This window comes from Bactrocera tryoni, unplaced genomic scaffold, assembly GCF_016617805.1.
Source record: "Bactrocera tryoni isolate S06 unplaced genomic scaffold, CSIRO_BtryS06_freeze2 scaffold_25, whole genome shotgun sequence".
In the NCBI taxonomy this organism is placed as follows: domain Eukaryota; kingdom Metazoa; phylum Arthropoda; class Insecta; order Diptera; family Tephritidae; genus Bactrocera; species Bactrocera tryoni.
This window is the reverse complement of record NW_024395977.1, coordinates 20,572,204-20,587,437: the sequence shown is the minus strand read 5'-3', so window position 1 is coordinate 20,587,437 and position 15,234 is coordinate 20,572,204.

The window sequence follows — 15,234 nt, the reverse complement described above, 5'->3', positions numbered from 1 at the left end:
TGATAATGCTTGCCCTTCGCTGTGTGTTCAAAGAAGATATCAAAGCAACACCATCAGAGATGGTTTATGGCGAGACACTCAAACTCCCAAGCGATTTCTTCGAAAACATTTCAACAACTACGCGAATTGATGTGGAAAATTCAATCCGTTTCAGCGTCGAATCACGCTCACAAAAGGATCTTCGTTCAAAAGAATTTGCAAACTTGCACAGACGTTTTCTTGAGATATGATGAGGTTCGACCACCGCATAAAACATCATACGACGGTCCAACAATGTGTTGAGCCGAAACAACAAGACATTTGAAATTCTCTTCAAATGTCGCAAAGTTGGCGTTAGCACAGATAGATTCAAAACAGCATTTTTTCCACGAATTGATGTGGAAAATTCAATCCGTTCCAGCGTCGAATCACGCTCACAACAGGATCTTCGTTGAAAAGAATTTGCAAACTTGCACAGACGTTTTCTTGAGATATGATGAGGTTCGACCACCACGGTGACAGTTAGATTTAATTTAAATTTATTTTGCAATTTTAGTTTCATTTCATTTTCAGTATTAGAATTCGCGACAATATCGAAAACCCACAATACGCCAATATTGCATAATAAAAGTTCAAATTGCCATTCGGGATAGCAGTTAATATAAAAATATAACGTGTAGCCAGCGTCATAGATTCTGATTATTGCTTATTTTTTCTTTTTCGTTTTTGATATCCCTTCTCTAAGAGTAGAATTATCATCAGAAGCCATAATGGTATCATGGATAATATGATACGAGACTCTCACATTGGCTCTTATTTTTCCCTCAAACGCGTTCCCTGATTATTTGACAGCCAAGGAGATCAGGGAATTTTTGTCAGTTGATTTCAGAAAAGGCGGGATGCCAGAAGTAAAGCGCTATAATTACTTGACGATATTAGTGTGAAATGAAATGAACATATTTTGGCAAAATAAATGTTTATGTAAATTTATTAATGATTTTGCATTTTAGCTTTTATATATGTATGCATTTTCAAAGTGTTTTATTTAGTGTTTTGTATAATTTATTACATACTCAATATAATGTTTTTCAGCAGTGGCATCATTGACAAATGTTATAAAAAATGCGAGTTTTGACAGCTCTCACTGGAATCAAAGAGCCTCGTATCATATTATCCATGATGATATCGTGGTATAACCAGGAATAAAGGGATGTTAAACTTATTCCAGTGTGAGAGCGCCTCAAAATTAGTGTTTTTTATAACATTATCCATTCTGGCCAGATTGAACAAAATTACAAGTTTTGGGCATTTATCAACCCAATACCCAACATTTAGTACGAATAAAAATTATAATATAGTGGTTATTTATTATATGGAGAAACTATTTAAATCTTATTGAAGTATATTAAAACAACTGATTTTTGTCCTTTCAATACCAAAAAATAGGATTTAAGCTTGTTAGCTCTCAATCATTAAATGTTTTTAATCATTTTCCATTGAAAATAAAATGAGGATGCTTCAAATTACAAAACGCTTCATCAAATACCTTTAAATTTCACAAATTTATTTAATTTTCATTGTTTTACATTTTTTATAAGTGGTCTTGAACGATGCAACAAATCCCTCCGTTTACATATTTTTTGGTAAGATTTCAATCTGGCCATCGCTCGTTTCCAATTGCTAAACGTCAAAACCTCCTGAACTCGATCAACTGTCAAAGTTTAGGTGGTTTTGACGTTTAGCAATTGTTCTCTCACTTCCAGTGAGAGGGGAGTTAAACATCTCTTTATCTCTGGTATAACGATTGCAAAAATAATGTACAATATTTCTGAACAATTTTTAAATAAATAAATAGTTTTAGTGAATACGTGTGTTTATTGCATTCCCTAACACCTACAAAACGTATGGCACATCGATTGTTGCGCAATATGCGATCGTTGCGCTTATGCTTTTCTTGCGCAACAGATGTCGGGAACTTACGAGCGAGCTGCGCAACGATGGTTGTGCCATACGTTTTAAGAGAGGTAGGGGAACAAATTCAATATCTTTGGAATGGTATGAATGAACAAAATTTTTTTTTCGGATTATCAAAAGTGAATATTTTCCGCGTTGTGATACATACTTTTCAGCTTTTTTAGCGAGAAGAACACATTAAAAATTTCAATTGTTTGACAAAAAATTATGGTTAATACTATTATTTAAACAAATTGACTGTGAAAAAATATTTACAATATAGTACGAACATTTTTCTTTAGGTTCACGAAATTTCATCGCTTTATCTTCAGTAGTTTATGAGAAAATAATTTTAGCATTTTACCAATTTTTCTAAAAAAAAATTAATTTTGACGAAATATTGCCGAAGTATATTCCATATAATTTGATGGCACAGTTCCGTTCCGTGGCTTTAGCTTCAATTCGGAAAACGAGATCTGCAAATAATTTAAATACGGAAGGTCGAATAGCTGCATTGTTCGTTGCGTTTTTGCAGGATTTACAATAGAAATAACACGACTGCGAGTCAAGTAGCTATGAATCGTTGAAGGCTGCATTAGAATGGTATGTTATTGAGCACGAGACTCTACAGTAGTTTTTTTTTTAAAGAGATTGAGAGGTTAGCTCACTTAGCTTATGCGCATACATCCGTGAAGTTTATCGCGAACACGAAACTTTTGATTAATTTTCATACGCTTCTCTGCGTTAGCGTCACCAAATTCAGAAGCAGTTATTTGGGCAGAAATATATGGAGACTATGGGACAAACAACCTGTGCGTTATTGAGGACATAAAATAATCTACACCAAACTTGCTTATACATAATCAAAACCTTGGCTAGGACAGGACAAGATAAATGTGTTCCTATAAAAGTACTTAATGAGTTCATGTTACCAATAAACTTTCCAGAGGAGCTATATTAACACAGTGCCAAGAGGAGATAGGAGGATAGAGTCATGTGTAGAAGTTCACGGAAATGAGGAAAGTTCTCTGATTGTCATTCACTCAAGCAGCTCACGATTTCCGGGCCTAGGTCAAATATCCTCTGACAACAAGAAAATATTCGTTTAAAAGCAAGCTAAAATGAGAAAGCGAAACATCCACTCCGCAGTGTTGAGCCCTAGGTTTGGGACCCGCCACGTAAAACACGCCCCCAATAAAAAATACAAACAGTCTCGGATGACAGATCCTCATGCTAAACGTACTAGGGATAACGATTTAAGGGCATGCACATGGAACGTCCGGTCCCTTAATTGGTAAGGTGCCGCTGCCCAGCTGGTTGATGTCCTCGTTGAAGTGAAGGCTGACGTCATCGCCCGCCGTCCAAGAAATGCATCAAAGCAAAACTCTTCAACATACCGCTAATTTGCGCTCACACCCTGACGGAAGAGAAGGACAATGTAACCAAAGATGACTTCTAAGAGCGCTTGAAGGGCACCTATGAGAGTCGCCCCCGCCACAATATTCAAATCGTGCTTGGTGACTTTAACGCTATGTTGGGCAAGGAAGGTATTTTGTAGCACAAAAGTCGGTAAACGCAGCCTTCGAAATTATGGGACCCAAAAAATGGTTATATGTAGTACTAGATTTCAGCATAGAAAAATTCACTAAGCTACCTGGCCACCACATTATGGAGAATAAACTTATCCAGCCTGCTGAATCACAGTGAAAGCATAAAGCCAGGAGAAGGCGAACCCGATTCCCCAATTGATTACGATGTAGCAGACGTTCAACTTCCTTACCATGAAGAAGTTCCAAGAAGAATAACAAAGCGCGCGGCCGATATATTAGCTATTTAAACACGGCGGCGAAGAACTGATAAGGAGCATGTATCAGTTTCCTTGCAAAATGTGGTCGGACGAAATCGAAAGAAGGGAATCTGCAGAACTACAGCTTTGTTAACATTATCAACCAGGAAATATTCTTGATCAACCGAAGAATGAATTCTATTTATGCCATGCGGTATATACACCTTTCGATATTTCAAAACTTTTTTTTATATTTTTGTATTTTTTTGTTTTTGTATTTTTTATACATTTATCTTCATTGTGAGTTAGAAAAGTAGCAGTTGAAAAATACTTTGCAATGACTTCATGAGGGACAAACAAACAAGAATAGAATTTTGTTTTGCCGTCGTCATTGGCATATCTATGCGCAATCAACATTTTTGTCAACCAGGGAATTGTTTGGAAGTACGAATATGTGTAGATATGTTTACAAGCCAACATATTTTGATTTTTTTGACATTTTTGGCCCAATTAACCAGTTTCAAAAATTACGAAAATATCAAAAAATATTCTTATCCTCTCACTTTTACAAAATTATTGTAAACCAGCTAAACACTTTTCCAATTACTTATTTTTTTTTTAATAACTATCTAACATTTATTTATTTATGTTGTTCCCTTGGTTTTACAAAGAAATAGCTATTTAAATCGTTTTTTTCTGGATCCTGACAATTTCACTCTAAGGAAAACGTCTACTTAATGAACCCTTGCATAGCTTACAGCGGAACAATTCACTGTAAGCTTACACAATACACCACACTACATAATGCAAATAACTGCGCGTCAAAAAATTTAAATAACTGGACTTAGAAGCATATTCATACATATGTACAATGTTGCCTATAGACAACATCGGGCATGAAAGGGTTAATATTATACCTAACAAATAAAAATTCTTTCTATTTTTAATTTTTTTAAATAATAATTTAATAAATTTACTAATTATTTAAAAATACATATGTACATGAGTATATCTTCACATTCATCTTATTTTCAATAAAATTCTTCAAATTTACTTCTTGCGCATAGACCCACTGACAAGCAAAATAAGCAAATGCTTACACAGGACGTACAAATGTACATACATATATTGTGTCTGTGCCACATTTGTGTGTATGTTTACGAAAGCAAGTACGAGCCTCATATGTACATATGTACAAACATTCATAAGGGAAGAATAAGTGCCGCGCACATCTCTCCGCTTCTCCGTTGTCATGGGCAACCAATGGCCGACGCTCAAGTTTTGTCAAAGAGTCAATGTGTCGAAGCACTGACGCGACGACAAAGCGTCACAACATTGTATTGTTGGTAGAAAATCCGAGCTGTGCCAAAAAAACTAACAAATGATCGCCGATTGTCACCGCTTTCCTTGCCGCTTTAACAGCTTTGCCCACAAACCATCGTTAAAATGTATGTTTAAATATGAGCATACATAACGACGAAGATTTTTGAGAGCCAAGGAAAAATATTTTAGATTTGATATATATTTTAAATCGACGAGAACTATGTTGCCACTTTTATCACTCTTTCAGTGATTTGTAAGTTTGCGGGGTTGTCAGTTTTCCCGTCATGTCAATGTTTGTGTGTTTGAGTAGTGGTTCTCCATTACATTTAGCAGCTCTCTTCTCCGCCGCGTTCTCTGGCATGTTGGGATTTCATAACTCTCTCTGCAGCTTCGCAAGCAGCTTTCCACTTTTCTACCTATTCGATCATTTGGCTTATCAAGTTATCGGGAGTTGGATCTACACCGAACGCATTTTTTTATGTGTTGCCTCTAATGGTTGTATTTTATAATAAAAGAATATGTGCTCCACATTTTCGATGGTATCCGCAATAATCACATATGTCGTTATTTTCGTGCCCGAATCGTTTCAAATATGTTTTGAAGCAGCTATGTCCTGTGAGAATTTGAGTTATATGGAAATCTACCTTACCGTGCGGTCTATTTAATCATGGTTCGACATTGCGGATCAGTCGGAATGTCCACCGCCCGTTTCCACTTTCCTCCCAGCGTTTTTGCCATTGATTCACTGTCTCTGCCCTTGCTATTTCTTTTAGTGTGTTGTGCGGTAACCTGTTATTTGTATAACATTGAATCTCCTTGGCCGGGAGGTCTAAAGGTTGTAAGCCCGTAATAACTAGGACAGTATCTTCCGATACTGTGCGGAACGCAGAACATTCTTTTAGCGCGCAAGTGGCATATATCGGAAAAGGCCACGGCGATATGATTTTACTTCCAGGGCTTTTCCCCATATCTGGACGCCGAACAGCGGGACTGACTTTAGTAAACCAGCTAATAGTCGCCTCTGCACACTTTTGTATCTGTAAATGTTCCTTAAATGACATCCTTGCATCGAGTATAATTCCCAAGTACTTAATTGCCGGTTGGGTAGTGATGCTTACACCCTTTGTATTGAACGTGGCAACTTCACTGACTTTTCTGCCAGTAATGAGTACCGCTTCGGTCTTGCTCTCCGCTGGGTTCAGTCCGTTAGTTCCGAGCCAATCGCTTATAATTGTTCTGTTAGTTATCGAAACTATATCGTGTATGTGTTTTGCTATAACCAGAACAGCTATATCGTCTACCAACCTAATAATATGAACGTTTTTGGGTACTTTCAGTCGCAGTACTCCATCGTACATGTCGTTCAATAGTAGCGGAGAGACTTTATATTTTTTAGAGCCTTCGCTTGTGTTGTAGCTCAAAGTTCTTTCCTCGAAATAGCTTACTATGATGTTGCAAAGGTATAGAGGCACGGATAAGCTTTTTAGTGCACTCAATATACTGTGCCAGGATGCCGAGTTAAAGGCATTCTTTACATCCAGTGTTACAACGATACAGTACTGTATTGTGCCTCCTTTCCATATTTTCTCACCTATAGCCCGTTCAGCCAATGTCTTTACTAGGTTTACAGCTGCGATTGTGGACCTTGCCTTTTTGAATCCGAATTGGCATCGTCGATTGCCTTATTTGGCCGCTGGTATATGAGCCGCTCCAGAACCTTACCAGCGGAGTCTAGCATGCAAAGCAAAGCCTGAGGTGGGACAGTTCTGTCATTGGTTTGTTAGGTTTCGGTAATAATATCAGGTTTTGCCTTTTCCAAATTGTGGGAAAGCGGCCTTCCTGGATGCATGTATTATACACTATTCGAAAAGTGTCTATGTTATTAACATGTGTACGCATATGTACGATTGTACGCTTGTGCATTGTTTGTTTGGCAATGTATATAAATGTATATGTACTTGTGCGTATGTACATATATTTTTCTTCTTAATTGGCGTAGACACCGCTTACGCGACTATAGCCGGTTTCTCTTAATTCGCTGAACTATGTCAACGCCGTCGTATATCTCATACAGCTCATCGTTCCATCGAATGCAATATTCGCCGTGGCCAATGGGCAAAGGACCATAAATCTTTCGCAGAACCTTTCTCTCGAAAAATAGTAACGTCGACTTATCGGTTGCTGTCATCGTCCAGACCTACGCACCATATAGCAGGACGGCAATTATGACCGACTTATAGAGTTTGGCTTTTGTTCGTCGAGAGAGGACTTTACTTTTCAATTGCCTACTCAGTCCGAAGTAGCACCTGTTGGCATGAGCAATCCTGCGTAGGATTTCCAGGCTGACATTGTTGGTGGTGTTAATACTGGTTCCTAAATAGACGAAAGTATCTACAACTTCACAGTTATGACTGTCAGCAGTGACGAGAGAGCCAAGTCGCGAGTGCGACGACTGTTTGTTTGATGACAGGAGATATTTCGTCTTGCCCTCGTACACTGCCAGACCCATTTTCTGTGCTTCCTTGTCCAGCCTGGAGAAAGTAGAACTAACGGCGCGGGTGTTGGGGCCAATAATATCAATATCATAAGCATACGCCAGCAGCTGTACACTCTTATAAAAGATTGTACCTGCTCGATTAAGTTCTGCAGCTTGAACACTTTTCTCCAGCAGCAGATTGAAGAAGTCGCACGATAGGTAGTCGCCTTGTCTGAAACCTCGTTTGGTATCGAACGGCTCGGAGAGATCCTTCCCGATCCTGACGGAGCTTTTCGTGCTGCTCAACGTCAGTTTACACAGCCGTAATAGTTTTGCGGTGATACCAAATTCAGACGTCGCGGCATAAAGGCAGCTCCTTTTCGTGCTGACGAAAGCAGCTTTGAAATCGACGAAGAGGTGTGTCGATTCTCCTTTAACGGGTCTTTCCCAACATTTGGCGCATGGTGACTATCTGGTCGGTTGTTGATTTGCCAGGTCTAAAGCCACACTGATAAGGTCCAAACAATTTGTTGACGGTGGGCTTTAATCTTTCACATGTTGAGAAGGCTTATCCCACGGTAGTTGGCGCAGTTTGTGGGGTCTCCCATTTTATGGATTGGGCATAGCACACTTAAATTCCAATCATTGGGCATGCTTTCGTCCAAACATATTTTACAAAGAATCTGATGCATGTTTGAATAGCTCGGCCGGCAATCCATCGGCCCCCGCCGCTTTGTTGTTCTTCAGACGGGTAATTGCTATTTGAACTTCTTCATGGTCGGGCAATGGAACGTCTGCTCCATCGTCATCGATTGAGGAATCGGGTTCGCCTCCTCCTGGCGTTGTAGGTTCACTGTTATTCAGCAGGCTGGAGAAGTGTTCCCTCCAAAAGTTAAGTATGCTCTGGGCATCGGTGACTTCTGTCGGTGACTTCTGTAAGGCGCCGCATTTTCTTGTAGAATTTTCGAGCATTACCCCTGTCGGCCAGCTTATCAATCTCTTCACACTCACGCATTATTTTTCTGTCTGCAAATGCGTCTCGCTTCCCTCTTCAACTCTCGGTATCTATCCCATCTCGCACGTGTTGTGGTCGATCGTAACGTTGCGAGGTAGGCAGTCTGTTTTCTCTCCGCTGCGACACGGCACTCCTTGTCGTACCAGCTGTTCTTTTGCACTTTCCGTAAACCAATGGTTTCGGTTGCAGCTGTACGTAAGGAGTATTATATGCCGTCCCACAGTTCCCTTATACCGAGTTGTTGACGAGTGCTCTCAGAGAGCAGGAGTGCAAGCCGTGTAGCAAATCGTTCCTTGTGTTTGTTGACGTGCGTTTTTCGCTGCAAAGAGCGGGTGCGAATCTTGGCTGCAACAAGATACTGGTCCGAGTCGATATTAGGACCTCGGAGCGTACGCACGTCTAGAACACTGGAGACGTGTCTTCCGTGTATCACAACATGATCGATCTGGTTGGTGGCTTGTCGATCCGGTGACAGCCAGGTAGCTTGATGTATCTTCTTGTGCTGGAATCTAGTACCACAGATAACCATATTTCGGGCCCCGGCGAAGTCAATCAGCCTCACCTCATTTGGGGGTGTTTCGTCGAGGAGTTTGAATTTACCGACCGTAGTGCCAAATATACCTTCTCTGCCCACCCTGGCGTTAAAGTCGCCAAGCACGATTTTGACATCGTGGCGGGGGCAGCTCTCATAAGCGCGCTCTAAGCACTCACAGAAGGCATCTTTGGTCGCATTGTCCTTCTCTTCTGTCGGGGCGTGGACGCAAATCAGCGATATGTTGAAGAACCTCGCTTTGATGCGGATCGTGCCTAGACGTTCATTCACCGGCGACGGAGTCTCTCTCCCACCACGAAGCCAACACCAAACTTGCGCTCCTTTATATGGCCACAGTAATAAATGTCACAAGGACTTACTCGTCTCTGTCCTTGTCCCGTCCATCAAATTTCTTGGACGGCGGTGATGTCAGCCTTTATTTTCACGAGGACATCAACCAGCTGGGCTGCGGCACCTTCCCAATTAAGGGTCCGGACATTCCAGGTGCATGCCCTAATATCGTAGTCCTTATTTCGTTTGCCATGGTCGTCAGCAAAAGGGGGGTCTCTCATCCGAGGCAGTTGGTAATTTTTCATTGGGGGGGTGGGCCCCAAACCCAACGCACAACCCTATGTAGGGGAACTTTCCTCACATGCTTGAACTTCTACACATGACTCCATATGTACATATGTACATACAGTCTATATAGATCAATGCGCGAGTTAAAGAACGTTTCATTTCACAAAAAACCCAAAACATCTCTTGTTTATGTCGAACCACGCATAAACAAATAGTGATACGCAATTCCAATATATGGTGTGAAATAGAAATGGTATCACATATAACGAATGTTATCTCCTACACGCTATTCTCTCGAGACTGTTTGTAACGACAAACAGTCGATTGTAGATAGTGTGTCTATCTTCAAATAATATAGCAGACAGCAAACAGAAACTAGTACCATAAAGTAGTATAATGGCACTAAATTATCAAAATGTACTTAGTCTTAATAAAAGAACTTGCCCTGATGGTGCAAAGCACATAATAAAATGAATCAATTTTAATTAACTGGGGGCTCGGGATAGTAAATTTTTACTTGCTATCAAAAAAGGCCAAGAGACATCCTTCAAAAGACAGCAACTCCGCTATCCTAAAGAATGAGAAATTAATTATTATTATTAAAATACCACGGGAAGTGGGACTTCCAATACAAAGTGCTTGAAAAAGTAGCATACGATTCAAAGCACATCCTGAAAAAGCGGACAGCGCCGAATCCAACAAAAACGAAACAACAGCAATCTAAGAAAGAAGATTTCATGTTTACACTTCGATCAGACAGCAAGAAAGCAGACGATAACAAAAATATATTCCAACTAGAAGCAATAGCTATTAAGATGACTGAAGCAGCAGCACTCAAAGCACACATTGATGTCCTTACGACTCAACTCAATTCGTTAAAAACCGACTTCGATGCATTAAGGACACAGTCACAGTTTTCGATGACCACGGTACCAACCATGCCTGCTCTAAAACCACAAATCGCACAAGCAAGCCCAATAAGTACAGAAATTTTTAAATGCCTACCAACATTTGACGGAGCAGAGGGCGAATATAACCCTTGGCGCACCCAGGTGTGGACACAGATGGAGAATATAAAAGATTTTATATACAGCGCTGAGTAATACAATTGCGTATGCATAATCAGAGCAAAAACAAGAGGATATATATTCATATAAACCAAAGAGCCTTGGTGAAGCATATGCGATTGCTTGCACCATCTACCATGATAATCAGGATCTACTTTTCGAGAGCACTGTTCCCCGTCGACATGATTCGAGACATGAAGATCAGACCACCTTTTATCACCAAAGGAATAATCATCAACTGAGACCAGCATATCGCGTTAATCCTCAACGGCAACCAACGTATGAAGACAGAAGGAAACAGAATTCTGGTAGCTACATCCAGCGAAATGGCCAACAACATCCAAAACCTATACCAATGGAAGTGTACTTTTCACACCAATACGTGAAGCAAACGCATCAAAACTCACCAAGAAATCCGCCTCATCAACAAAATCCATTTAAAAGGGAGAGAAACGTATCAATTCCAAAACTTAAATCACAACAAAGTACAGCGTATCAACCAAACCGAACAAACTGACATAGAATATGTGAACATCTCTAACTACAAGGAAAATTTTGAATCTGGCAGTACTTTTTTAGGCGAATAAACGGGTTGCCATGCATCCAAACGAAATGCGGACTAACAGGCACACCTGCCACTTTACTAGTGGACACTGGATCCACAAATAACTACATTAGTAAGAACTGTAACATAGGTAAGTCAGTATCAATAAAACCATTTAGAACAAAAACTCTACATGGCTATACGGTTATACATCCAAAAAAGTGATCACAATGTACGGGCATCACTTAGTATTCTTTGAAATAAGCGAATTAAAAGAATTCGACATAATCTTAGGTGAACAAGGTCTCAGATTAATTAAGGGAGAGATTAACCTCTTCGATTATAGTTTAAAGTACCAGAAGAAAGTAGCAGGAAAAAAGGAACCTTTCATTAATTATACTATAGATAATGCCAAGTATGAGAAGGAAATTAAGGAAATAATGAAAGCAAATGAAAATTTTAGTGACGCTACCCTTCACAACTACTATCCAAGCTACAATTAGGACGCAAACAGAAGATCCTTTTTGGACAAAGCAATACCCTTATCCCGTGGCAGACCATGACTTCGTCAATAAAGAAATAGATAGGCTTTTAGAAAATGGAATAATTCAGCCGAGTAAAAGTCCGTACAATTCCCCTATTTAGACTGTTCCAAAGAAAGGATTAGACGAAAATGATAGACCTAAACGGAGAATGGTGGTCGTCTACCAAAAACTTAACGCGCATACTATAAACGACCGCTACCCTATTCATATAAACCAAAGAGCCTTGGTGAAGCATACCTGCATATCTACCATGATAATCAGGATCTACTTTTCGAGAGCACTGTTCCCCGTCGACATGATTCGAGACATGAAGATCAGACCACCTTTTATCACCAAAGGAATAATCATCAACTGAGACCAGCATATCGCGTTAATCCTCAACGGCAACCAACGTATGAAGAGAGAAGGAAACAGAATTCTGGTAGCTACATCCAGCGAAATGGCCAACAACATCCAAAACCTATACCAATGGAAGTGTACTTTTCACACCAATACGTGAAGCAAACGCATCAAAACTCACCAAGAAATCCGCCTCATCAACAAAATCCATTTAAAAGGGAGAGAAACGTATCAATCCCAAAACTTAAATCACAACAAAGTACAGCGTATCAACCAAACCGAACAAACTGACATAGAATATGTGAACATCTCTAACTACAAGGAAAATTTTGAATCTGGCAGTACTTTTTTAGGCGAATAAACGGGTTGCCATGCATCCAAACGAAATGCGGACTAACAGGCACACCTGCCACTTTACTAGTGGACACTGGATCCACAAATAACTACATTAGTAAGAACTGTAACATAGGTAAGTCAGTATCAATAAAACCATTTAGAACAAAAACTCTACATGGCTATACGGTTATACATCCAAAAAGTGATCACAATGTACGGGCATCACTTAGTATTCTTTGAAATAAGCGAATTAAAAGAATTCGACATAATCTTAGGTGAACAAGGTCTCAGATTAATTAAGGGAGAGATTAACCTCTTTGATTATAGTTTAAAGTACCAGAAGAAAGTAGCAGGAAAAAAGGAACCTTTCATTAATTATACTGTAGATAATGCCAAGTATGAGGAGGAAATTAAGGAAATAATGAAAGCAAATGAAAATTTTAGTGACGCTACCCTTCACAACTACTATCCAAGCTACAATTAGGACGCAAACAGAAGATCCTTTTTGGACAAAGCAATACCCTTATCCCGTGGCAGACCATGACTTCGTCAATAAAGAAATAGATAGGCTTTTAGAAAATGGAATAATTCAGCCGAGTAAAAGTCCGTACAATTCCCCTATTTAGACTGTTCCAAAGAAAGGATTAGACGAAAATGATAGACCTAAACGGAGAATGGTGGTCGTCTACCAAAAACTTAACGCGCATACTATAAACGACCGCTACCCTATACCTGATATTAATATGACAGTTCAAAATTTAGGTAAAGCTAAAGTTTTCTCGACCATCGATTTAGAATAAGGATTCCATCAAATTTTAATAAAGGAATCCGATCGCGAAAAAACCGCATTTGCAGGGAATGGCGCAAAGTATGAGTTTGTTAGGATGCCGTTTGGACTTAAGAACGCACCCTCAATCTTTCAACGATGCATAGACGGCATTTTGCGGCAATACATCGGTAAATTTGCTTACGTTTATATAGACGATGTTTTAATAATATATTTTCTTCTACGCCTGAAGAACACATAGAACATATTCGAACTATAGTCAATGCACTGCATAAAGCTAATATGAAAATTTCGGACGAAAAGTCGCATTTTTTCCAGGACTCTGTTGAGTACCTTGGCCACATAATTAAACATAACAGAGTAACGGTTGATCCAAGAAAGATTCAAGTTGTAAAAGAGTATCCAATGCCAAAAACCTTAAAAGAACTCAGATCATTTTTAGGTTTGGCTAGCTACTATAGGAAATTTGTAAAAAACTTCGCACAAATCACTAAACCACTAACTATACACCTACGAGGTGACTCAGGAATGATTACAAAAAATCAAAGTGCGTGAGTAGAAGTAAAGCTCGATGAAGCGGCAATTACTGCCATAGGAAAAATAAAAGATGCTCTGCAAGAACAGGTAGAACTTTATCAGCCTGACTTTACCAAACCATTTGAACTAATTACCGATGCCAATAACCAAGAAATTGGAGCAGTTTTCTCCCAATTTCGCCAACCTATTGCTTTTATTTCTCGAACGTTAACCGAAACTGAAAAAAATTACAGCACAAATGAAAAAGAACTTCTTGCAATCGTGTGGGCGCTACAGAAGCTCCGCAATTTTTTATACGGCATCACTGATTTAACCATTTATACGGACCACCAATAACTCATTCATTCTATCACGTAGCAAACTTGTCAATTATCCTAGGTCCATACGAGAATATCATGAAATCTAAATACGTTGCAGAAAAAAACAAAGAAGAAATAATTCTTATTAATAAAATAGAGGCACTTAAGACACAGCTCATTAAACTTTTTAGGTTCTATTCTCAAGTTTGTCACCGGTACTCCTGACCATGACGACCTTATAGAGATCAAGACAGGACTCAATCAGTTGATAGAAAACAATAATCAACAACGGAAGATTAACAGTCAATTTGAAAAAATACTAGAAGCACTAGACCCAAAGTCAATTACTGAAGAATTAATTATTACAGAAGTTTACAAGGAGTTAAAAACAATCACGAATACCATTAATTTTGCTAAAACAGGAAACTTTTATTCTGGTACTCTAAACCTCAAAGACATTCAAGAAATTGGATTAATTGGGATTAAATATTTGTAAACAGGAGTCTCCCGACAACTGTACCATCCCATTGCGTGAAAATAATAAGGCAAAATGTAATGTTATTCAAGAAAATAATAGACCACTTATTGTGTTAGATCATGGAAATATAATTATTGATGGAGAACATCTGTGGAACGGACAACGTGTTAACGGTTAAAACCTGTTACAATTTAATCACAGTACTAATTTAGATAATAAGGTATATTTTAATCACGATCAGGAAATGAAAGATGTGATTCATGCCCACCAGATGAACAATTAGAAGTTCTAAAAATATTGACCTCCAATTCAGATTATACATTTTCAAATATTCAAAAAATGTATAAATACATGATTCCGATTGAAGAACAACCAGAAAAGTTCATATTGTACCTAATACTTATTGTAATACCTTTAGCTTTATTAATCTATGCTGCTGTAAAATTATGCGAATGCTATCGAGTACATTTAGAATATAAAAAGGAACGATTATTCCGCGAAACATACGAGATCGAACTTCGTCGACTTCAAGCCCAGATGACTTGAAATTAGGACAGTTCATCTTAACACAGGGGAGAGTTAAGGAACGTTTCATTTCACAAAAAAACAAACATCTCTTGTTTATGTCGAACCACGCATAAACAAATAGTGATAAGCAA